This window comes from Hemicordylus capensis, chromosome 1 (assembly GCF_027244095.1).
Source record: "Hemicordylus capensis ecotype Gifberg chromosome 1, rHemCap1.1.pri, whole genome shotgun sequence".
NCBI classification, from domain to species: Eukaryota; Metazoa; Chordata; class Lepidosauria; order Squamata; family Cordylidae; genus Hemicordylus; species Hemicordylus capensis.
In genome coordinates, this window is record NC_069657.1 from 132,947,007 (window position 1) to 132,972,679 (window position 25,673).

Here is a 25,673-nt window from a genome sequence, read left to right on the forward strand (position 1 = left end):
TGTGATCTGTCAGTGGACAAAAGGTATCCAGGAACCAATGCTGTGATGGTCGCATATGCAGCCTGGCTATGGGTAGGGCAGCAGTCGTGATGGCCATGAGGCCTAACATACGTTGGATTTCGCATGCCGTGTGTGTAGCAGCACCGCAAATTTGCTGAGTCAACCCTCTGATTTGCTGGACTTGATCCTCCAGAAGACTCACTGCTGTAGCCATGGAGTCGAAGATGATTTCCCAAGAACTTTATATTGTGCGTCGGTGTCAACTGATACTTTTTGTAGTTGACACTGAGTCCTAAGTCTTGTAGCAACGACGTAGTTTTGTGGAGGTCCCGTAGAAGACATTCTGGGGAACTTGCTGCCAGCAATCAGTTGTCTAGGTAAGGACAAATCTGAATGCCTCTCTCCTGTAGGTGTCCCACCACCACCGCTATGCACTTTGTGAAAACTCTCAGAGTGGAGGAGAGTCTGAAAGGCATGGCCCTGAATTGGGACATGTTTTTGGCCATCTGGAAACAGTAATATTTTCTGTGTTGTGGACGTATCAATATATGGTAGTAAGTGCCTTCTAGATCTAAGGCGACGAACCACATTCCTTCTGATAGGAGCGTCATAATTTCTGTGATAGTAATCATCCTGAAGCATTTGTACTCCACATGTACTCCACAAATGCAGGTCCAGGATGGGCCTCAGGCCCCTGTCCTCCTTCGGAATAGTGAAGTAGGGGGAGAACAGTCCATTCCCCAAGTGGGAGGAGATGGGTTCTATAGCTCCCTTCAGAAGTAGGGTCTCGACCTCTTCTTGGAGGGTGGCACTCACAGGGGTGATTCTCCTGCCCAAGTCCAGTGGTCGTTCTGTGAACTCTATAGCATAGCCTAGACGAATGATGAAGATAAGAAACCAGGCGTCCAATGTAATACGTTCCCAGTGTTCCAGGTAAGGCTTTAAACATGATCCAACCTAGGGGTAGTCAGGATCTTTTCTGAAAGGCAGTGGATTTGGTTTTCTGTTGGCTTGGCTTGGAGGCTGAAAACTGGTGCTTCTTGTAGTGAGAGTTGAACTGAATGAACTTGGACTGGCGAAAGGGTTAATCATAGGTCTGAGGTCTGGATGAGCAAGACTGGAAGGGTCTTTGTGAGCAAAAAGGCCTGCTGAACCTGGAACTCGATGATGATGAAGAGAAGTTCATAGATTTAGCTGTCTTCTTAATTTTTTGCACCCACTCCATAGTCTCATCTGTCTGGGTTCCAAACAAGGCTAGACCATTTAAGGGGAGGTCCTCAATACACATCCTTGCTTCTAGGTTCAAGCCTGAGGAGTGGAGCCATGAGAGCCTTCTGAGGGAAATAGTTCCCATCAATGACCTAGCAGCACAGTCAGTCAAATGCTGACAGGCAAGTAAGAGTTGTTTGCTCAACCTGTACCCCTCCTTCTGCAAGGAAAAGATGGCCTCTCTTTGTTGGGGTGTGAGGGACGCCAGATGTTCCGACATTTTTCCCCACAGCACATGCTTCTACCTTGACAGACATGCCTGACAAGTTGCTATTTTAATCTGCATAGTAGAACTGGAGTTCAGGCATTTGCCCAAGGAGTCCAGCCTTCGGCCTTCTCTATCCATGAGGTCAATAACATCTTGTTTTTAGATCTATACTGCACCACTTCCATTATCATCGAATTTGTAATTGGATGTTTCTGTAGAAAAGTACAGTCCTCCACCCTGACTCTATACAGGTTTTCCACCTTCGTGAAAGTAGAAGGGACCAAGGATGGCTTCTCCCAAAAGCTCTGAGTAATGTCCAGCAGGGCCACGTTCATCAGAAGCGCCACAACATTCACTAAGACTCCTTCGAGCACATCAAAAAGGGGATTAGAGGAGGATTTGGCCTCCTCTTGCAGTTGTATCCCAAGGGACGTGGCCATCTTCGATATCTGGGCCGAAAAGGATCTAAAGTCCTCCGAAGGAGAAGAAGGAACCTTACTGATACTTCGCCTTCGATGCTTAGGTTCCAAATCATCCCCATCTGATGAGGAAACACTGGATCCGCTCAATGGTGGCAGAGATTTCTGAATTCTAGTTCCATGCGAGTAGCCTCATGCAGCATCATACTATGTGAATTTGTCCCTTGTTTCAGAGGCCCTAGGTTCAGCAAGCTCACATTGGTGATAACAATGAAATCTGGGCAGAGGAGACCTTCCTCCGGAGAGCCCCAATACCCTGAACAGTGAACAGTCAGGAGAACAGGATCTTGACCTGTATCTCCTGTGGTGCACCCTGGGCTCATCCCAGTATTTGTATATTCTAGCCATGCGGTCATAATGGTGGCGTTGGTGGTCCCTTGTTCTAGTCCAAGCACTCCTCCTTACCATCCTCATAAACATCAACGTCATAGTTTGGGTAGTATTTCATTGAGTGGTATGGGGAAGACTCATCCCTCCTACTCCTTCTTTCATGGGAGTAAACTGCTTCCCTAGAATCCTCTGAGTGCCAGAGGTCTCCATCGGAATCGCATAGGATCCAGTCCCAAAAGCCAGACCTTTCATCCAATGGCAAGTGGGCCTGGAAAGGGAGTGCCTGAAGGGTTGGGCTAGTCTGCTCCCCTATAAAACATTTGGTCACGGAATTGAAGGGCAGCGTTCAGTCCTGACCTGTTGTCGGGTTGTGCTGGGAGCTTCTGCGGCTTAATTGCACTATGTTTTTGTTTCTACGCCGCCTTTGATGGCTTCGGGGGCGGCTGTGTCGACTCCGGCAAGGGAAGAGCAGTCTGCGTGTGTGCAGAAGCGGCTATAGCCAATCTCTCCGACTCCTAACAGGCTTCTCTTCTTCAGCTTCAGAGCCTAAGTATCTGCCACCTTCTCCCTTCTTTTTTGTGTTTCTTGTGCAATTTGGGCTCAGACGACGGGGCTTGGTTCTCAGCTCCAGAGCCCAGCCGAGGCAAGGCAAATAATGGGTTGGGCAGCCCCAGAGCCAGCTGAGCCTGCAGCAGGGGCACGTTCATGGAGGCAGAGAGAGTCAACAGAGGAGTCCCAGGCCCTCCCAGCGGCAGAGTAGCCACCTTTGCAAATGAATTTCCCTCTTCTAAGGAACCATTTATCAGATGAATCGAACACAAAGTGGAGACAATAGATTCAAAACAATACAGAACTCTCAAAGGAAAAGGGAACAGTGAGAAGGGATCAGAGGAAAATGTTGTATACCTTGCAGCTACATATACGTTGCAGGATAGGGGAGAAGAGTCAGATGACATTGTTCTTATACACCGTCTAGAGATGTATATATCAGGTGGTATAAAATATGATAAATAAATACATACAAACTTGAAAAAGAAGAAATGGACCTGCATATGTAGTTGTGGCCACCTCTGGCAATGTATGACTAATATTGCTGTTCTCCTCAGGACAGTGTCAGAAGGGCACAGAACTAAATAGATTTCTTTATTGAAACTTGTTTGTAAATACGCAATACTTGTGATAACTGACAGTTCTAATCTGACTCTCGGACTTAATGTTATGGAAATGAACAAGTGATACCTGACTTAGAAATGCTATGGCATGCTGCAGGGGAGAGGGTAGGAAAAAAGTCTACTAACCTTGTCACAAGCTACTAACCTTGTCACAAGCGTGAGAACATGAGAGAAAGGCTGTAATTGGAAAGTCTGACACTCATAGTTGCCAGCGGTCAGCAACACTGGAATACCAGAAGCCATCCAACTATAGCACTGGATTATGGCATGATGCAGTCACAGGGACATTTGCAAGACACTGAAATATTCAGACTGAGTTTACATTCATGCAAAAAGTTAAAAGACATTAGGGATGGGGAGAAACAAAATCCAGATTTGTGTTCTGTGTAAGACTTTGTGAAACCAACCTGCAAAACTTCATTTCATTTTTGTCCCCACTTGAGCTATCAATAATCTCTTAAACCTTTCACTCCCTTTATCAAAACACTGCTGAAGATATGCCAAACCATGCTAATGCCGTTGCTGCACCATTGCACATCAGAACATCACATCATGTATTGTGTCCTATATGTGATTTTTAAATACTATACAGCCAGGGGCAGAACCATCATTGAACTGGGGGGATGACAAATGTCCCCCAGCTGCCAGGGTCAACCTAGGGGTTCCTGCCACACCCAGCAGCCAGCCAGTAAACAAAATGCTTTCAGGCTGGGAGAGGGCGACAGGCAGCACATCCATGTTCCATGCCCTGACATCAGAAGCATGCTGCCAACTCAGGCTACAAGGCCAGCATCAGGGCATGGTTACACAGCCCATCACCCTCTCCCAGCTGACAAATGCTACCTTTCTCTTCAGTGAACAAAATGCTAGCTGGCCAGAAGCGGGCGATGGGCAGCACATCCATCTCTCAATGTTGGCCACACCCTAACTTCAGCATGCTTCCAATGCCAGTGCACTTGAATGGCCAGCGTGGAGCTGGAGTCAAGTGTGGTACTTGGCCCCAAACAGGGAGATGCTGCCCAGTGAAAGCAGGTGCTGGCTGGCAGGCCCCTCCCCCTTCAAATCTTGCCCCAACCTTCCTCAGCTCTTGCGTACTACTAATAAGGCTTCTGGAAATGAAAGTCAAGATGCCAGCAGCAGTAGTCACAAGAAAAGCACCAGGAGTCACTTCAGCAGAAGCACCAAAATGTTAAGCAGCTCAGGATCTCACAGTGTGTGCAATGCTCCTAGAACTGAGGTAAGATGTGAGGGGGAAACCAAAAACAGCATGACAGAGAATTTGAAGCAACGGAGTATGGAAGTATGGGAGATGGAGAAGATCCTTCCAGTCTCATTTCAACACAGACCATTGGGAAACTGAGAAAGGATCCCCCTCCCTCAATGTTCAATAATTTGGTCAAAATGCAAATTATATTACACACACACACACACACACACGTAGTAATTGAAGGTCTATAATCCTTCAGCAGGGACCTGAATATCTGACACAAGAACCTTTTGTTCTCTATGCGTCTCTCACATTTCTAGATTGTGAGTCCCTCTGGAAAAGGGAACCATTTTCTTATTCTTGTTGCTATGTAAACTGTTTTGAGAACCTTTTTTTAACCCGAAAAGCAGTATATAGCTAAGAACAAAAAAATACACCACATTTTTCTGCATCCTTCTTACAAGAATTCTTACCATTCAAAATGCCATTCTAGTGGCACCTATCACCATGGAAGATATATAACATTAGCAAAGATAACGGCTGGTTTTGCCAAGCGGATAATTTTTTCAATTTGTGATGGAAATGTTAAGGAGTGATGAAGTTCTGGTCAAAATACCAAATGAAATATTTGATTCAGACTTGTTTACTTTTGATCCAAAGTTTTGTCTCCAATTCTTGGACTGTGTCTGACACAGAACTATTCATATGCTGAATAGGGTAATCCCAGCACAACATGAGTGCTCCCCCATTCTCCTGCCCCTCGCCCACCATATCCCACCACTGAAACTGTTCACATTTTAACATCATTCAACAAGCTCCCAGCAGCAGCACTGTGAACCGATGCCTCAGTCGGCCCAAATGAATCAGCCTGGCCAAATCCATTAGGAGATTGTGATACCAATGGCAGCAAGAGCTAAAATGAAAACCAGGAGAATCAAAAGAAGGAGAATAGCAAGTGTCCTGCAGGTGAAGGATTTGGCAACAAATAAAGAGTTCAAGGGGTTAAACTTGAGATGACTGGAAAGGATCAAGAGCATATGTTCTCCACTGGGGATGCACAGCAAGCATTCCCTCCTAAGGGAGGAACACATGCCTCAGCTACCAGAAAGGGATGGAATTGCTCCCAGCTGGGTTAACTGCATGTGACATTCACAGCAATTCAGAATGCACTGTGTGCAATACTTGATGGGTGACATCAGCAATACACCAGTCTAACCCTTCTTTAACCCCGAGGCTCATATGTTCACTTCCAGCCTAAATTCCATCTCTCAGTACAAGTGTGATGTACATGGATAAGGAGCTAGGTAGAATACTGGACCAGATGGGGCATAGGGCTAAATCCACTGCTGTTGTAACCTGGCCAAATCAGTCAGCCAATTTCCTTGCCTTTATCTGAGGAATGAGCAATGCATTCCCATCACCTGTTACAAGGCACCATGGACCACTTTATAAAAGATGCATGTTTATATTTTAAATCCCAGGTTATTCCAATAAAAGCACAGAGTTAAAGAAATTTTAAGTAGCCACTTAGAAGTATTGCATTATCATACTTAGATTCCATCAGCATGTGTTGGGGGCTATATAAGGGCATCATTCGTTGCTTCAAATAGCTTAGACTCTGAAAAGCCACATGAAAGCCATCTGGAGGCCCATTGTAGAGCACAGTGGGATATGTGGAGGTCAGGAAGAACTCAGAACTTTCCAGACAGTATTAACACTATATTAACGGACTGTGTTTTGCTTCTGTAAATAAGCTTCTTTAACTGAAAGGATGTAGATTTAGCATGCTAAATGAGCCCATACTTTTTCAGTCTCAATCCTCTTTGCAGGTCGGTACAGCCAGTGTATGTCAGTGAGATGCTTTAACATTTTAAACTATTAATTCTGAGAGCCAATCCCTTGCAAAGTTTATCTTAAGTTGCAGAGCCTTCTACATCTTTAACTTCACCGCAGATGAAGATTATGCAATATCTACTCTCTACATTTAGCTGTTGAAAGCATCTCACATGTATTATCTCAGTGATTTTTACATGAACTCTGTAAGGTAGGCCATTTTTATTATCCCCATTTTATCTCCATTTTTATTATCCTCATTATTTGTACAGTGGTCCAAGAAATGAAGGGGTGCAGTGGGACTGGGACAGGCCTGCAACCCAGGTGGTCTCCTCCCCCAGCAACTACACACCTGCGCCATTGTGCGTTGTGCATTGGCAGCACACACAAGCCACCATGCATGAGCAGGGCCTTTCCCAAACAGCAGGCTTTACTGTGGAATTAAAGGTAAAGTGTGCCATCAAGTCAGTGTCAATTCTTGGCAACCACAAAGCCCTGTGGTTGTCTCTGGCAGAATACAGGAGGGGCTTACCATTGCCATCTCCCAAGCAGTATGAGATTATGCCTCTCAGCATCTTATATCGCTGCTGCCCAATATAGGTGTTTCCCATAGTCTGGGAAACGTACCAGCGGGGATTTGAACCAGCAACCTCTGGCTTTCTAATCAAGTCATTTCCCCACTGCACCATTAGGTGGCTATATACTGCGGGATTAAGAGGAATGAAATACTTCTAGTTACAGGGCATATCAAATCTTTTGAATATGCCCCAAAACCCAACACAAAAAGTTGAATTTTTAACCACGAACATAAATCGAGCTAAGCTCCAATGCACAATGAAAAACCTGAATCATGTATGGAATGCTCTCTAATAGCTAACAGGTACTTCAATGTAAATCTGGATGATATGTGAACACCCAACTGCCCTTCCAAAGTAAAATCGTTGTCCGGCAGGGCTCCAGGTGAATCAAACAGGCTCCTCTGAGGCAGTTCTCAACTTTCCTGGTAGCCCTGCCTGCCTCACCACTACTGAGTGAGCCACTCACCATTGTCAGACAGCTGAAGCTCACCTGTCCCAACTTTTTCCCAGCCCCAGCTCAGCCAGCAGCCCATGCATCACTTCCCACCCCCCAAAAGCTGCACTGCCACCGACTGCCAGTGGGTTAAACACTCCCGCTCCTTCAGGGCTCATCATCTCTCCCTCTCCTGTCTCTCTCCCTGACTAAAGGTAGCAGCAAAGAGGAGCAGAAAGAGTTAAAGGCTCCCTGTGTTGCTGGAGCTGATTGGCTCTCCTTTTCTAGTTCCAGCATGTGATAGTCCCCCGCTCAGAGCTTGTTGGAGGGTGCCAGGATGAAGAAGACGCTGGGCTTTTTTTTCTTTGCGGAACAGGAATAGTAAGAAGCAAGAGGGAGAGGGAGTGTGCATGTGAGGGGAAGCAGAAGCAGCTGCAGAGGGGTGTGTGTGTTTGTAGAAGGAGCAGCAGCAGCAGTTACTCTTGTGTGTATGGTCTCTTAAAACTCTTTTTTGAAGCTGGGTTATTTTCACAACAGTACAAAAAGCTGCCATTAAGCAGAAGCCAAACCTGTTATAGTGCAAACTTTTTAAAAATCCTCCATACCTTCTTGTGAAGAAATTAGTTATTACAAAAGTATCAAAGGCTCCAGAAAGAAACAAGTTGTTCTAGTAAGAACTAGTCAGCCTATTTTCCTTTCACTGTATCTACATCTGGACTAAATTTGGTGCAAATCGAGGTCCACAAGTTAGATCTCTTGTGCCTCAAATGTTCATGTGTCTGCCATCTTGGATTGGGGTGGATGTCATAATTACAAACTTCACCATTGAGGTGTCCCTGTGTGTCATTCATTGCAGCTGTTCCAAATTTGATTCAAATTGTTTTGACAGTCCTCAGGTTAGTGCACTTGTGACTCAAAGGTTTATGCATCCGCCATCATGGATCGGGGTGGGTGACATCATCACAAACTATACCATTGGGGCATCACTTCAGCCGTAGCAAATTTGATTCAAATTGGTTAGACTGTACACAAGTTAATGCACTTACGCCTCCAAAGTTTATGGGCCCACCATCTTGAATTGTGGTGGATAACACTGTCACAATCTCTGCCGTTGAGGTGTCTCTATGTGTCCCTACCACTGTACCCAATTTGGTTCATATTGGTCCAGGCGTTGCAAAGTTGAGGGGGGGACGACACACGGACACACACGGACACACACACACACACACACACACACACACACACACACACAGAATGCCGGGTGATCTCATAAGCCTACTGGAAAGTAGGCTAAAAATGCTCTAGCAAAATAGATCTGTATTTTTTTTTGTTTCTGCCTTTTGATTTATCGTGTGGTGGTGGCTGGGGATGAGGAGGTTGAGCATAGTAGATCTAGTTCTAATCTGGTCTGTGCTCTTTTTTGTTCTTGTGCCTTTGCCTGATATTTATTACGATCAAAAATACTTGGATACTACTTTTTAACAACCAAAAGTACTGACAATGCATAACATAGCAAAATGTTTAAGAAAATGTATCCCTGCCCCACAAATGGCTCAGAATTATGCATGTGTTGGGGATGGGGAATAAAGAATCCTGGATTGTTTGCTAGTTCTAAACTGGTCTATCTGGAAGTTTTCAAAGTATATTATAAGGTGGACCTCATTATCCACGGGGCTTCCTTCACCGCAGGTTACCGCAGGTAATGAGACCGTGGATAATGAGTCATTGGATGAGGAAGAACATACTGAAGTTGAATCCAAACAAATTAAAGATACTCAGTGTGAGAGGCTGGAACTTAGGAAGTGGTTTAAATCTGACTGTTCTGGATGGGGTTACACTCCCCCTGAAAGATCAGGTATGTAACTTCTGGATCCAAACCTCTCCCTGATATCTCAAGTTGAGGCAGCATCCAGAAGTGCTTTAGCTGATACGCCAGCTACGTCCATTTCTCGGAACAATTAACCTTAAAATAGCAGTCCATATGCTGGTAAAATCCAGGGCTGACCACTGCAATGCGCTCTACATTGGGATGCCTTTGTATGTAGTTTGGAAACTTCAACTGGTGCAGAATGTGGCAGCCAATTAGTTTCTGGGCAAAATACAAAGTACTGGTTATTACCTATAAAGCCCTGAATGGCTTGGGCCCAGGGTATTGGAGAGCGCACCTTCTTCTTCATAAACCCCGATGCCTATTAAGATAATTGGGAGAGGTCCGGTTATCTATCTATCTATCTATCTATCTAATTCGCTTACGGATGACCGAGTTGAGGACTACTCCGGAGCCCTGTGGATGCCTGAAGCCATTGCCTTGGGAAGGGAGGGGCAGCAAGTTAGGAAGGCAGGTGGAATCGGCAGACTCAGGAGACAGAAGAAGAAAGGAGGAAAGGCAGAGGGGAGAGGAGGAACCATTGCCTGGGGAGGGAGCAGCAGCGAGGGAGGTGGGAATCGGAAGACTTGGGATGGAACAGAAAGAAAAGGAAAAGGAAAAGAAAGGTGGAGGAAACTGACCACAAAGAAGGGGTGGCTGGCGGGTAAATGACACAACGGACAGAACGTAGAACCAAATGAAGCCAAATGAAGCCCAACATCATTGGGAGGTAAGGGGCCGTGAAAAACCATTGGGACTGTGAAGACCCGCTGCTGACCTTTCCGCCCAAAATAAAAAAACTCAAACCCAGTGCTATTGTTCCACCCCCCCCTCCCAAAAAACACAAGCCAATCTTCAACACCACACACCACCAAAAAACAAAAAAACCCTCAGCTCCCAGTCACCCCTTCAAAAACAAACAAACAAACAAACCACGAAGGGACAGCCACTGGCAGCCCCCCCCAAACCTGACAGTCTTCCTGACCCCCCATGCAAAAAAAGGGAACTGTGAGGGGAGACAGAGCCAGAGCAAGTGAGAGAGGCGTGGGGGGAGAGAGACCGAGCGAGCGAGAGAGGCGTGGGGGGGGGAGAGAGACCGAGCGAGCGAGAGAGGCGCGGAGGGAGAGAGACCGAGCGAGCGAGAGAGGCGCGGGGGAGAGAGAGACCGAGCGAGCGAGAGAGGCGCGGGGGAGAGAGAGACCGAGCGAGCGAGAGAGGCGCGGGGGAGAGAGAGACCGAGCGAGCGAGAGAGGCGCGGGGGAGAGAGAGACCGAGCGAGCGAGAGAGGCGCGGGGGAGAGAGAGACCGAGCGAGCGAGAGAGGCGCGGGGGGAGAGACAGACCGAGCGAGCGAGAGAGGTGCGGGGGGAGAGACAGAGAGGGCAAGAGAGGCGCGGGGGGAGAGAGACAGAGAGAGCAAGAGAAGCACGGGGGGAGAGACAGAGAGGCGCGGGGGGAGAAACAGAGAGGGGGAGAGAGGCGCAGGGGGGAGAGAGACAGAGAGAGCAAGAGAAGCGTGGGGGGGAGAGACAGAGAAAGCAAGAGAGGCGCGGGGGGAGAGACAGAGTGAGAAAGCTGGGGTGGACAGAGTGAGTGAGAGAGCTGGTAGGGGGGAGCGGGGAACAGGGTGCAATGCACGGCTACAAAGGGAGGACCAGCCAAATGAATTCTCCCAACTAAACCCAAAAAGGAAGTAAACTACCGCACAGATGCTCTGTGCGGGTTCAGCTAGTATAAACCTAACTTGCAAGTTTGTGGCTTTCCATTCTGTTTGACACACACTATGATTGCATATGGTGATTTACAATATTAAAAAACAAACCAACAATTAAAAAACAAACAACAATATTAAAAAACAAACCAACAATTACGCATGATTGAAAAAGTAGTGTTTTCTCAGGCCACTGATGGCCTTTTTAAGAGCTGAGGACAAGAACTTTCAGATCTGAGCAGCTCCTTTCTTGTCTTACTCTCAGGGCACGCAGGTCTTTCAGTACGCCTGAGAAGGTGGGGTAGGGGACGCTCCAACAGTCATCACAGGCCTGTGCTAGTCTTTATGGCAGCCAAAGTTATGTAATCTTCTTAAATTTTATTTTACATAGTCTAAATTGCCAGGAGAAGGATTTAAAGTTATGTTTTAGGTGGGCACAAAAATGGTAGGAAATACAGGATGCCTGCACCTGAATACATTTTACATTACTATAACTCAATCATTCTTCACAAGATTTTTCTAACTTTTGTCTTCATTATATCCCTCATCACACAGAGATTCTTCAAATCAAATTTCAGACATAATTACATGCAGTAGCTGCTCTTCTTATGCAAAGATACACATGTGTGCACACACAATTTTATGATGAATAAAATTACACAATGTTCAGGATTTATGTAACGAGAGAACGCTGAAAAACCCAGTTGTCTTACTATGCAGTTGCTTCGGCAGCTATATAATAAAACTCTCCTGCAAATTAGGATGAGGAACTTTCCTTGTGACCTTGTCACAGTTTTAATATTGCACCTACTCCAAATAATAAGCTATTCCTGATTCCAAGTTATTTCCAAAATTGTTTGCCTCTTTCCTCCTGGCACACAGGTACTAGGGATGTGCACAAACAGATTTGACGCTCCCTTTCTGGAATGCTGAACCTGTTCAAACGCTGGCACTTGAGCCAGCTTTGAGGGGTGGGGGTGCTTAAAAAACAGGTAAGGAGCTCCTTACTTGCTCACCCCCTCCCCGCCACTTTCCCCCTGCTGGCGCTCATTTTAGAAACAGCCACATGGGGCTACAGCGTTCCTTCCTGCAGCCAGGATCAGCATCAGCACGCATATGGCCAGGGTGCATGCACGCTGGCCATTTGCGTGGTCAGCATTATGTGGCTGACCATGCAAATGGGTGCGCACGCACACCCCAGCCACATGCATGCTGATGCTGATGGGCACGGCAGGAAGGAATGCTGCAGCACTGCACAGCTGATTCTAAAACAGGAGAGGAGAAGCAATGCGGGGGCGTGAGCAGGTAAGGACTCTACTTACCCCCAGTGGCGATTTGCTGTGTAGTGGTAGCTTCTGAACCTTCAGATCCTAGGCTGCCCCTGCCCTGCTATGCCTATCACTGGCTCTCCCTCCAGCAGAAAGAGTAAGAGGCTTCCTGTCTGGAGCAGACTTTGCCTCAGTTTCGAGCAGTGTTCCCTTTAAGGAATGAGCACGTGCGTGCACACACCCATTTTTTGATGTCCAGTCAGTTAATTTTAGATCCCACTCAGGCTGAATCAGGAAGGTCCCACTCTGAATGCATGTGTGCACACACCATCTTGATACTGCCACCCAAAACAAAACTCATTCTGCCCACAGAAGGGGGAAAAAAAAAAAACAGAGAGAACACTGGTTTCAAGGTCTTGTTGGTCCTGGTATGAGTCTGCTTCTCCTGGTCTTACTATGCAGCCTTCATAAAGCCTTCAGCCTGGCTTTATTCCTGACTTCTGGATTGTTGCTTGAACCCTGGTTCCTGATTCATCGACCCAGCTTGATCCTTGACTTAATTCCTGATTTCTGGCTCTTTGCATTGTTCTAGTAAACTGACCTGCTTTCTGACCCTCAGTGTGACTCTGACTCTATCCCCTCACTGTTGGTTCTAGGCTGACTCTCCTGGTCTTAGCTTTGACCTCTGAGCCACCTAGAGGTCACAGCTCAGCCTGACACAGAGTTTTCCTTTGGGCTCAAGTTACAGGCACTGTGAGTAATGCAAACTTTGCTCAGAATATTCTCTTCAATCTCAAAGACATATTTATTTACTTACAAAACATTTTTTTACAGCAGGGGTTCTCAAACATTTTGATATGGTGACCCCCTAGAATAATATATAAAGTTACATGACTCCACCCCGCAACCCCCATTAAAAGCTACTAGCTGACATTCTGACTAATGATGTGCAGACCAGAAACAAGTTGCTGAGGGTCAAGCAACACGTTTCCAGTCTAGCAGGACACTCTTGTAGTGTTCCTGGAATGAAGGCAAACTCCAAAAAGTATTTGTGCTCTTGCACAAGAGTACCCACATAGCCCCACATAGGGTATAATACTTGGTTCAGGCTGGTGGGTGTGGTCAAGTAGCTACTCTGCTGTGAATAGACCCAGAGGGAGATGTGTGGTGATGTCATTTTAAATTACTGTTCCTTTAAGGGGTTGAGTATGAGAACCAGCTGAAAGGGATGAGTATATCTAATGTATAAAAGAGAGCAGAGAGCAATGGGAGAGTAGTCTTGCCTTGGGCTTGACTGACTGCTTGCTCAGCTCCTGATGGCTGTATTATATTAAGAGACTGCTTAAAATAAAGGACTTTGTAGACCTTATCTCTTGTGTGTCCTGGATACAACAAGATGATGGATGTCTAATGCATGAGATGGAAGTTGAACCAGAATATTTTAACAAATATTCTGATCATAAGAAAGCCCTGCTGGATCAGGCCCAAGGCCCATCTAGTCCAGCATCCAGTTTCACACAGTGGCCCACCAGATGCCGCTGGAAGCCTACAGACAGGAGTTGAGGGCATGACCTCCCTCCTGCTGTTACTCCCCTGCAACTGGTACTCAGAGGCATCCTGCGTTTGAGGCTGGAAGTGGCCTATAGCCCTCCAACTAGTAGCCAATGATAGACCTCTCCTCCATGAAGTTATTATCCAAACCCCTCTTAAAGCCATCCAGGTTGTTGGCTGTCACCACATCTTGTGGCAGAGAATTCTACAAGTTGATTATTCATTGTGTGAAAAAGTACTTCTGTTTATTGGTCCTAGATTTCCTGGCAATCAATTTCATGGGATGACCCCTGGTTCTAGTGTTATGTGACAGAGTGAAGAATTTCTCTCTATACACTTTCTCAACACCATGCATGATTTTATAGACCTCTATCATGTCTCCCCGCAGTCACCTTTTTTCTAAACTAAATAGCCCCAGGTGTTGTAGCCTTGCCTCATAAGAAAGGTGCTCTAGGCCCCTGATCATTAACTGGTCAACTGATTTTAATGGTGTTTTAATGTAAACCACCCTGAGCCTTTTGGAAGGGCGGTATAAAAGTTTAAATAAATAAATAAATAAATAAATAAATAAATAAATAAATAAATGATCATCTTGGTTGCCCTCTTCTGCACCTTTTCCAGTTCTACAATGTCCTTTTTTAGATGTGGTGATCAGAATTGTATGCAGTACTACAGGTGTGGCTGCACCATAGTTTTGTATAAGGGCGTTATAATATTAACAGTTTTATTTTCAATCTCCTTCCTAATGATCCCTAGCATGGAATTGGCCTTTTCCACAGCTGCTGCACATTGAATCGACACTTTCAACGAGCTGTCCACCACAACCCCAAGATCCCTCTCCTGGCCAGTCACCAACAGCTCAGATCCCATCAGCGTATACTTGAAGCTGGGGTTCTTCGTCCCAATGTGCATAACTTTACACTTGCCAACACTGAACCACATTTACCACTTTGTCACCCACTACCCCAGTTTGGAGAGATCCTTTTGGAGCTCCTCACAATCAATTTTGGATTTAACTACATGAAAGAGTTTGGTATCATCTTCAAATCTGGCCACCTCACTGCTTACCCTAACTTCTAGATCATTTATGAATAAATTAAAAAGCACTAGTCCCAGTACAGATCCCTGGGCGACCCCACTTCTTACTTTCCTCCATTGTGAAAACTCTCCATTTATACCTACCCTCTGTTTCCTGTCTTTCAACCAGTTATCAATCCACACATGTACTTGTCCCCTTATCCCATGACTGCTAAGTTTCCTCAGGAGTCTTTGATGAGGAACTTTGTCAAAAGCTTTTTGAAAGTCCAGGTATACTATGTCAACTGAATCACCTTGATTCACACACTTGTTGACACTCTCAGAGTATTCCAAAAGGTTTGTGAGCCATGCTGGTTCTCTCCCAGCAGGGCCTGTTCTTCTATGTGCTTTACAATTTTATTCTTGAGAATGCTTTCCATCAATTTGCCTGGAATGGACATTAAGCTAACTGACCTGTAATTTCCTGGATCACCTCTGGATCCCTTTTTGAAAATCGGTGTTACATTTGCTACTTTCCAGTCCTCCGGTACAGAGCCCGATTGCAGGGATAAGTTATATATTTCAGCAAGGAGGTCAGCAATTTCACGTTTGAGTTCTTTGAGGACTCTTGGATGGATGCCATCCAGCCCTGGCGATTTGTTTGTTTTTAGTTCTTAAAGACAGTTTAGAACATCGTCTCTTGTAACTTCTATCTGACTCAGTTCTTTTAGCCTCCATCCCCAAAAAGCCTGGTTCAGGAACAGGTATATGCTCAGCATCCTCTGCCATGAAGACGGATGCAAAGAACTCTTTTAGCTTTTCTGCAACCTCCATATCTTCCTTAATAATCCCTTTCACTCCCTCATTGTCTTAGGGTCCAACTGCCTCCCTGGCAGGTTTCCTGCTTCTGATGTATTTAAATAAGTTTTTGTTATTCCCCTTGATACTTTTAGCTAAATGTTCCTCAAACTGTCTTTTCATCTCCTTTATTGTCACTTTGCATTTCTTTTGCCAGAGACTGCGTTCCTTTCTGTTCTCCTCAGTTGGGCAGGCCTTCCAATTTCGAAAGGAAGTCGTCTTCCCTTTTATGGCTTCCTTGATGGTACCAGTTAGCCATGCTGGCATCCTCCTGGACTTAGTGGTACTTTCCCTCCTTTTAGGTATACAATCTAACTGGGCTTCTAGTATTGTGGTTTTGAGTAAACTCCATGCATTCTGGAGCAAAATGACTCTCCTGATTTTCCCTTTCAGCTTCCTTTTCACCATACTCCTCATTTTGGAGAAGTTTTCTCTTCTGAAATTCTAAATGTCTGTGTTAGACTTCCTTGGTGATTCTCTCCCCGCATGTATGCTGAATTTGATGGCACTATGGTCACTGTTCCCTAAAGGGTCAATGACACTGATATCACGCACCAGGTCCTGGATGCCCCTCAGGATTAAGTTCAAGGTCGCCTTCTCTCTGGTTGGTTAACATTACCTTGTTACCAAAGGTAATGAGATGAACATGTTAAGACATTTAGCCTCATCTTTATCATCTCCTATCACAGGGAAACAGTCAAACAGTCACCAGCCTCTCATGTGCACACCGTTTTAATGCACATTTGTCTCCACCACTTTAGTTTTGGTTTTGTTCCATAAGAGTAGGCTAAGGAAATGGAACACAGGAAGCTGCCACATACTGAGTCAGTCCACCAAACACAGTGTTGTCTACACAGATTGGCAGCAGTTTTTCCAAGGCAGCAGGCAGGGATCTCTCTCAGCCCTATCTTGGAGATGTCAGGGAGGGAACTTGGAACTTTCTGCATGCTCTTCCCATGTATATTATATGTCCCTAGAGATACCCGTCCTTATATTATTACCACAAATAATAATAAATTAATAATAATAATCTTTATGTTAGCTGCCCCATAACAAATTGTTCTCTGGATGGCTGTTATTGCTTTTATTAGAACTTCAGAATTCTAATAGTTCAGAGTTCTAAAAGTTCAAACTGTTAATGTCTTTATTAGAACTTCAAAGTTATCAGCATCCAACAAAAAACAAAAAAAAGAATTGTATTTATTGGAGGAGTTTCAGCTGTTGACAAGAAATTGTGTCCAATCATATTTTATTCTCAGTATAATATTTGTACGTTGAGAAAGCTCCAATAGCAAGATGTGCCATCCTCCCTAATGGAACTGTGCTTGCTGAAGCCGGTGATGGTGAGGAAGACACTCATGGGAAGCTGGCCCACTTTTTCTCTCTCTCAAAGATACAGCTGAGAAAAACAACAAATTGCATTTGATTTTCAATAGATGGACTCTACTGCGAGCTGTGGAAGAAGACTGTCATCCCGTGGTGGCAAATAAAACGGTGGGAACTTTCACATAATTAAAACTGAGAAACCATGGGGAGCTGCAAAATAGCAGCTCAAAAGCCAAGAGCTCATGCTTGATTTGCTGGCACATCTACTAAAATTGGAATGATAGATGATTAGCCTGCTCCTTGCACAGGGGTAACATACAAATTCATGAAGTGTTTCATATTTTTAACCACCAAGGAGGCGGCCACAGCTCAATGGTAGAGCACATGCTTTGCATGCAGAAGTTCCAAGTTCGATCCTTTGCATGTCCACTTTGAGAGTCTCCGGTAGTAGGTAGGTCTGGGAAAGATCTCCGCCCAAGATTTTTGAGAGTGGTTGCAAAGACTACGTGGCTAGATGGACAAAGGAAACTGTCGTACATAAAATCAGGCTATTAGTCCATTCATATTGTCTACACTGGGCATTAGTAGGTCTCCAAGTTTCAGGCAGGAGTCTTCTCCAGCTCTATCTGGATATGCCAGGGGTTGAACCTAGTACCTTCTGCATGCAACGCATGTGAGCTACCCACTGAGCTTTGGCCCCTCCCCATAGGGAATACCTTACTCAGAAAAAAACAGCTTTGTATGTTCATACAGTAAGTGTGATGCAAAATTCAAGCATCTATGCCAACACAAGATGAAATCAAAGCATTGTGACTTTTTGTGCTTCCTTTAGAATATGTTCAGATTATTGTTTAAATGAATCATCCAAGAATCATGAACCCAGGAGTATTTATGTGGTGGCAGATTTGGCTAGAACTGGGAAGGAAGAAATATTCAGGCAACCATGATTCACATGGCAGCTGCTTAGAAGTTTACCATACAATACCCATGATCATGTTGGAAGGCAGTCAGCAGTAGCAGTCATCATATGGCAGGGAGCTGATTTAGACATTTAAAAATGTAAGAAGAGTCCTGCTGGATCTGGCCCAAGCCCTATCTAGTCCAGCATCCTGTTTCACACAGTGGCCCACCAGATGCCTCCAAGAAGCCCATGGGCAGGGGGTGAGGGCTTTCACTCACTGCATGGAATCAACATCCCTGTGGCAAGCTTCCCATCCAGTTAGAGAGAGGAAGACTGCTAGTCCCAGGCACTTACAAGTGACCATTTCTAGCCCGCTTCTCCTGTGAGGAGCACAGAGTGGTGTACATAGTTTTACGCATATCCTCACAACAACCCTGTTGAGATAGGGGTGTTCATGAACCGTGGTTCTAGCACTGGTTTGGGGCCGAACAGGTATGGATGAGGTCCAAACCAATTTGGTGCCATGGGGAGGAGAGCAAGTCCTTATCTGCTCTCCGCCGCCCCATGCAGCTTCCTGCTTGTCCCAAGTACCCCCATGCAGTGCCAGCACACACATGGCATCCATGGACGCCATATGCTTGGTCAGCAACACCATGTTGACCACACAAATGGTGCCCACACATGTGTGGATGCCATGTGCATGCTGGAGCCATGTGAGGGTACTTGGGACAAGCACCACCCCAGCAGGAAGCTGCATGGGATGGTGAGAGCAAGGAAGGACCTGCTCTACACTTTCTTAAAACTCCCACTCCCTTCCCAGTGGCACCGAACCAGTTTGGCGATAAACCAGTGCTCGAACCACAGTTTGTTCACATTCCCACTGTGATAAGTTAGGCTGAGAGATACATGACTGGCAGAGAGTCACCCAGTGAGTTTCATGGCTCAATGGGGATTTGAGGTCTCCTCAGTTCTAGTCCAACATTCTAACCACTACACCACACTGGCTCTACTGCAGGAATTTATCTGAATTCACAAAAAAAAGCTTGGAAATATAACAGTATAAGTTTGCCAATGGTCAGAAATAAGGAGGCAAGCAAAGGAAATACATCAAGAGTCTCCACATTTCTTAATTCACAATTTTAATTTAGCCAAATTTCCCAAGGACTGCAACAGTTGACACCTGCCAAATTCATGTGCACAAACATGGCCTTTCTGTTAATTTCATGCAAAATTAATGTGTGTAGAAGCCTGTGTCATGAGTTCTGAACAAGCTGACAATCTTTAGTTTAAAGCAAAGGCAACATACTTTTAACTGCATATATTGTTTTTGCATATGGAGAACCAGCCATTGTCCCTACACTTCATCTGTTTGCATACCTGAATTCCTACATGCAACTCCACACTTATACTTAGGAACACCTTGTTCATGAAATTCTGATATTCTTTACCTTGTTTCACATTAACGTGCATATACAATTGTGTTTTCACTGAGGAACATAAATCTCTACATACATCACAATATTTTCTTCATAAGCCTACCATGATTACATTACTGTACAGAACTAGTAAAAATTAAAATCCTGCGTGCCCTGTAAATATGAGGTGCCACTTTATTCTAACATTCTGCAACAAATATGAAAAATACATCATTATAACCTGAGACATATGCTTCAGTGGCCTGAAAGATGGTCACAATCAAGACAGATTCTCTCACTTCCAACCACTGTAGTTGCAGCTTCCCTCCTTGACACTAGTGATGTGTGAATCTTCAGGGGCCTATTTGGCTTTGACTTATTTTGGTCTGAACTGAAGTGCCATCTGGTTGGGGCCAAAATGAAGCAAACCAGACCAAACCATTTGGGCCCCCAAAGCTTCACTTCAAACCCCACTTCTCAGTCCCCCAAAGTACTTACAGGACCAGATGTGGGGCAGAAGACAGGCCGCTTTCTGGTACCTTTGCTCCTGGCGGGTAAGAAAAAAGGCAACAGCCTGCAGTCTGTCTCCTCTTTTAAGGGTGTGAGAGAGTTCCAAGTGAAGCATCAGAGAGCTGAAGGGTCTGGACTGCAGTGAAGAGGGACCCTTCCCTAGCAGGTCAGAACTGAATCAGGAACCTCTCAAAATTACCAGGGTAGCCCCCAAATCGAATAGGACCTTCTTCATACAACCCTACTAGGCCTCTGCACTACCAAATACACTGGCTCCAATCCAATCCAATCCAATCTGATTTTTAAAAATGTCAGAGGCTGACATAGCCTCCCCCAACAAAAGCTGAATTGTAATCGGGTTGGAACTGACTTAATATTTTCCAATATGCCTATTGGGGAAACACCACCACCTCCCAAAATGGATTTTAAAGACTTCACCCCTGAAATCCGGGGTGGGGGCAAAGATATCCCCATATCAAATCTGGTGCTGACTTGGAGAAAAAGTCTGTTCAAGCTGGCTCCCTGGATGTTTTTTTAAGGACTGCTCCTGAAATTGTGGGTGGTGGGCAAAGGTAACCCCACAAAAAGCACTGGCTCAGTGGGTGCTATGTGGGGGGTTAACCTTGCCCCCACCTCCCAATTTTGGTGGTGCAATCCTTAAATATTAGGTCTGGAAGTGGCTTGTACAGACACTCTCTCCAAGCCTGCTCCCAACCTGGAATTTAAGGACTGCACCCCTGGAATTGGGGGGGTTACCATTGTCCCCCGCCAATTTAAGGGATGCAGTCCTTAAAATCCAGCCTGGAGTCAGCTTGGAGAGAAATTCTCTCCAGGCTGACTGCCAGGCTGGTTTTGGTCCAACATTCCTATCCAAAGTAGGAAGATTTCCAACAGGACAACAGGGATTTTAGTTCGAATTCCCCCATCAGGGTTCCTGCTATCATACTGGAAATCCTTCCGATAATGCTCAATAGCAGTCATATTGTCTGATATGCCTATCCAACTGATACGACTACACAGCCTTATTGTTTACATATGTAATGTGACTGACTGACTGACTGCCAATATATACAGAACTGCTACATGCCAAGCCCTGCTTTATAACAATGCAAAACTGTATGGCAGCTTTGTACACTTTAGGTTTTTTGGTATACACCTACATTTTTAAGAGTGTATCTAAAAACGTAAAGTGTGAATGCAGCACACACATTTGCAGACATATACACATGTGGACAAATTTGTTGGTACCCTTACAGCTCATTGAAAAAGTGTTTTATGCCTCCTGAAGAGCGATTAAATGAAAAGCAGTTGTCCCATGTATACCTGCATGCCTTTGATATGTCATCGAGTAAAGCAAAGCAAGTGTGAAAAGAAAGAAAGTATTGCTTATTCTACAAAGATATTCTTAAGTGGCCTGGACACATTTGTTGGTACCCCTAGAAAAGATCATAAATAATTGGATTTGAGTGATTTTTCAAATTAACTGTTTTCCTTAATTAGTATCACACATGTCTCCAATTGTGTAATCAGTCATTCAACCTATTTAAATGGAGAAAAGTAGTCACTCTGCTGTTTGGTATCATTGTGTGTTCCACAATGAACATGGACCAGAGAAAGCAAAGAAGAGAGTTGTCTGAGGAGATCAGAAAGAAAATTAGACAAGCATGTTAAAGGCAAAGTCTATAAGACCATCTCCAAGCAGTTTGATATTCCTGTGACAACAGTTGCAAATATTATTAAGAAGTTCAAGGTCCACGGGACTGTAGCCAACCTTCCTGGAAGTGGCCGCAAGAGGAAAATCGACACCAGAATGGGCAGAAGGATAGTGAGAATGGTAGACAAAAAGCCAAGGACAACTTCCAAAGAGATGCAAGCTGAACTCCAAGGTCAAGGTCCATCAGTGTCTGATCGCACCATCTGTCCACTGTTGAAAGAAAAACATTTTAAAAGCCAGACTGGAATTTGCTAAAATGCATATTGACAAGCCACAATGCTTCTGGGAGAATGCCCTTTGGACAGATGAAACAAAACTGGAGCTTTTTGGCAAGTCATCTCAGCTCTATGTCCAAAGACGAAAAAATGAAGCTTTCAAAGAAAAGAACACCATACCTACTGTGAAACATGGAGGAGGCTCGGTTATGTTTTGGGGCTGCTTTGCTGCATCTGGCATGGGGTGCTTTGAGTCTGTGCAGGGAACAATGAAATCTCAAGCCTATGAAGACATTCTGGAGCAAAACATACTGTCCAATGTCAGAAAGCTCTGTCTCAGTCGCAGGTCCTGGATCCTCCAAAAGGATAATGACCCCAAACACACAGCTAATGAATGGCTAAGAACAAAGCATTGGACTATTCTGAATTGGCCTTCTATGAGCCCTGATTTGAATCCTATTGAACATCTATGGAAAGAACTGAAACATGCAGTCTGGAGAAGGCACCCTTCAAACCTGACACAGCTGGAGCAGTTTGCTCAGGAAGAGTGGGCCAAACTACCTGTTGATAGGTGCAGAAGTCTCATTGAGAGCTACAGGAACCGCTTGTTTGCAGTAATTGCCTCGAAAGGTTGTGCAACAAAATATTAACTTAAGGGTCCCATCATTTCTGTCCATGCCATTTTCATTTGTGTTATTTGAAATATTCTGTTGCATCAAAACTCCAAAGCAAAGTCTGATTTTTGTTAAATGTGGAATAAACAATGATGGGTGCCAACTACTTTTGTCAGGTTCAAGTTATTTCAGAGACAATTGTGGGTTCTTTTTTTTGTGGAGGGGTACCAACACATTTGTCCACATGTGTAGGTCTTGTAGCAAGCATGAATTGTCCCCTTTCCTAAGCAGGGTCTGCTCTGGTTTGCATTTGAATGGGAGACTATGTGTGTGAGCATTGTAAGATATTCCCCTTAGGGGATGGGGCTGCTCTGGGAAGAGCATCTGCAGCTTGCATGCAGAAGGTTCCAAGTTCCCTCCCTGGCATCTCCAAGTTTGGACTGAGAGAGACTCTTTTCTGCAACCTTGGAGAAGCCGCTGCCAGTCTGTGTAGACAATACTGAGCTAGATGGACTTGTGATCTGACTTGGTACAAGGCATCTTGTACCAAGTCAAAGAGACAGCTTGAGTAGGGCACTGACTGCTGTGTTTACCTCTGCCCCACCTCCTCGAGGTGTGTCCATCACTGGGGCAGCTGCTGCAGCAGCTACAAAGAGCAGGCTGGGCCAGGGTTGCAAGCCAAAGGGTGAGAGGACAAGGGCCCTCCTTCTTGTGGCAATCAGCCTGGGAGTGAGCACCCTGGGGCCTCAGAAGAAGCCAGCAAGAGAGTATGACTGAACGAGTCTTGGACCTGTTTTTTTATCAAACAGAGGAGCTGGTTGGGCTGAGGAGATGTGTCTGGGAGAGCAGAAAAGTGGGGATGGTCTGGGGGCAGCAATATCACAGATAGCAAGCAGAGGTAGGTATGGTGGTGGGAGTTGGGCAGGCCGTTACACATGGAAATGGTCCAGGCAATTGAGTCTTGTTCCTTTTTCCAACTCTTCTCCCAACCCTGAAGCCCCAGGGAGCACTGAGAACACTCCCTTGAGGATTAGGGAGCTGCTGTTGAATGCCAGGTCGGTAAACGCTAAAACATCCCTCATCCACGATTTGATTGTGGATACGCATGGTGATCTGGTATGTGTGACAGAGACCTGGTTGGATGAGCTGAGTGGGGTTGGTCTCTCTCAGCTCTGTCCTCCAAGTTTTCTGATCCTGCAGCAGCCCCGCCTGGAGGGTTTGGGAGGGGCTGTTGTGGTCATCTATCGCGAGACCTTTCCCATTTCCAGGTGCCCAGTCAAGTGATCTCAGAATTTTGAGTGCTTGTCCTTGAGGGTGGGCCTCCGAGATAGGCTGGGGATTCTACTGGTGTACCAACCAAGCTGCTGCACTTCAGTTTCCCTACCTGAGCTGGTGGGGGTGGTCTCGGAGGTGGCCTTGGGTTCCCCCAAGCTTATTGTCTTGGGGGATTTCAATGTCCATGCTAAGGCCCACCCAAGTAGGCGTGGCTCAGGATTTCATGGCCTCCATGGACCTATCTCAGCGGGTATCTGGCCCTACCCACATGGCAGGACATACTATGGATCTTGTTTTTGCCGACCAGGGAATAAATGATTTGGAGGTGGAGGAATTTGATATAACTCCCTTGTCATGGACAGATCCATCATCTGGTGGGGTTTAATTTGACTGCTCTGTCTGCCCTCTGCAAGGGTGGTGGGCCAATTAGAATGGTCCGCCCCTGGAGGCTTATGGATCCGCTTGGTTTCCAGACAGCCCTTGTAGAGTTTCCAGTGTCCAGGGCTGGTAACTCCGTCGAGGCCCTGGTGAATTTCTGGAACAGAGAGACAGCCCGAGAGCTGTTGACACAGTTGCTCCTAAATGCTCTCTCCAGCTTGGTGGAGCTTGTTCTGCTCCTTGGTTTTCCTCAGAGCTTATATATTTGGGCTTGTACAAAAGGTTGCATGAACCACCACAACATGTTGCACTAGTGCAAGAACTAGTTGAATAGAGGCAAATTTATTCACGCAACTACCATGCATCCACAAGACAGAAAGCAGTTGAGGGCAGCAATTTAGATCAGGAAAAAGTCACAATGGAGAGGGTTAAGCCTCCCCTTCCACAACACCACAATCCTTCCCCCTGTTTTTAACTTTAAAAGAACGTGATTCAATCACAGATCTCGCAGTGTCCCATCTAGTTATGCCATGAAGTCATACCAGATAGTCTTAACATGTATTTCTCAATATAAAAATGCTGCAAAAAAGATTAAACCCTTATTTTCCTGCCCCTTTCTTAGGTTAGTAGCATGCCTACTACCGAAGTAATTAGGATATTTGTGTTCAACTGAGTTTTTCTGTAACAAAAGTATAGACAGCACAAAAGGACAAGGAAAACAATCCCAAATAACCCTTCTCACATCAAAGTTGGGGAGAGGGAGAGACTTTATTTTAGCTGCCACTAAAATTTGATGGTTTGTTTTTATATTATGAGCCTGCCTTACACTGATCCATTGAAAACCTCTTTATGTCTCCTTTTACTGCTTATGCAGAGCTAGCTGGAAATAGCGTATTTCATTTCCCACCGCTCCCCACTTCCCATTTTGTTATTCTACTACCTTTTTACTGATTACACTGCATATTCTGCATCAAGGAGGAGGGGTGAGCAAAGGAAATTGTTCTCTGTTCTGTACACTTTGAGATCAGATAATTCAGGCCGCTTTCCCTCAAAAGACAGGATATAGAATTTGAGCCAGTGATTCCTTTATCCTTTTACAAGCTCAGTTTAGTCAGGGTGAACAGACACACTTCATTTCACGTAATGAAAAACCCATGTATCCAAGAAAAGCACTACCGAGGCCTCTGCTACATCTCAATTCTAGTCAAGCTGATCTGGCTGTCACTGAAGTTCATGGACCTTCTCTCACTGGAGCCCATTTTTAGTCTACAGGAATGAACTTCCTTTCATTTGAGTTAACATTGTTTCTCTGGAGTTAACTAGCAATTACTTCTGAGTACCATGTTTAAAAATCCAGGGGGAGAAGTATACTTGCTTCTTTAAAATGAAAGCCTCTTAATGCTTGAATGTGAAATCTGAGTCCATGTTTGCCACAGCACTATCTGATGAATTTGATTTACCACACAGAGACTGGGGTTACAGTTTTATACATACACCCCTGAAAGTAGGTCCCACTGAGCTCCATGGAAGTTACTTTGAGTGAAC

General features: G+C 45.2%; 1 protein-coding gene and 1 non-coding gene across 4 annotated transcripts in view; one reads left to right on the forward strand and one right to left on the reverse strand.

Annotated features, from left to right (window-relative positions):
* The window catches only part of TSPAN4 (tetraspanin 4), a 923,335-nt gene that overhangs the window by 505,069 nt on the left and 392,593 nt on the right, over window positions 1-25,673 (reverse strand). The gene's annotated exons all lie outside the window — the stretch shown is intronic.
* Window positions 17,349-17,451, forward strand: LOC128341349 (U6 spliceosomal RNA). The gene has a single exon (XR_008314363.1). It is a non-coding gene; the product is annotated as a U6 spliceosomal RNA (small nuclear RNA).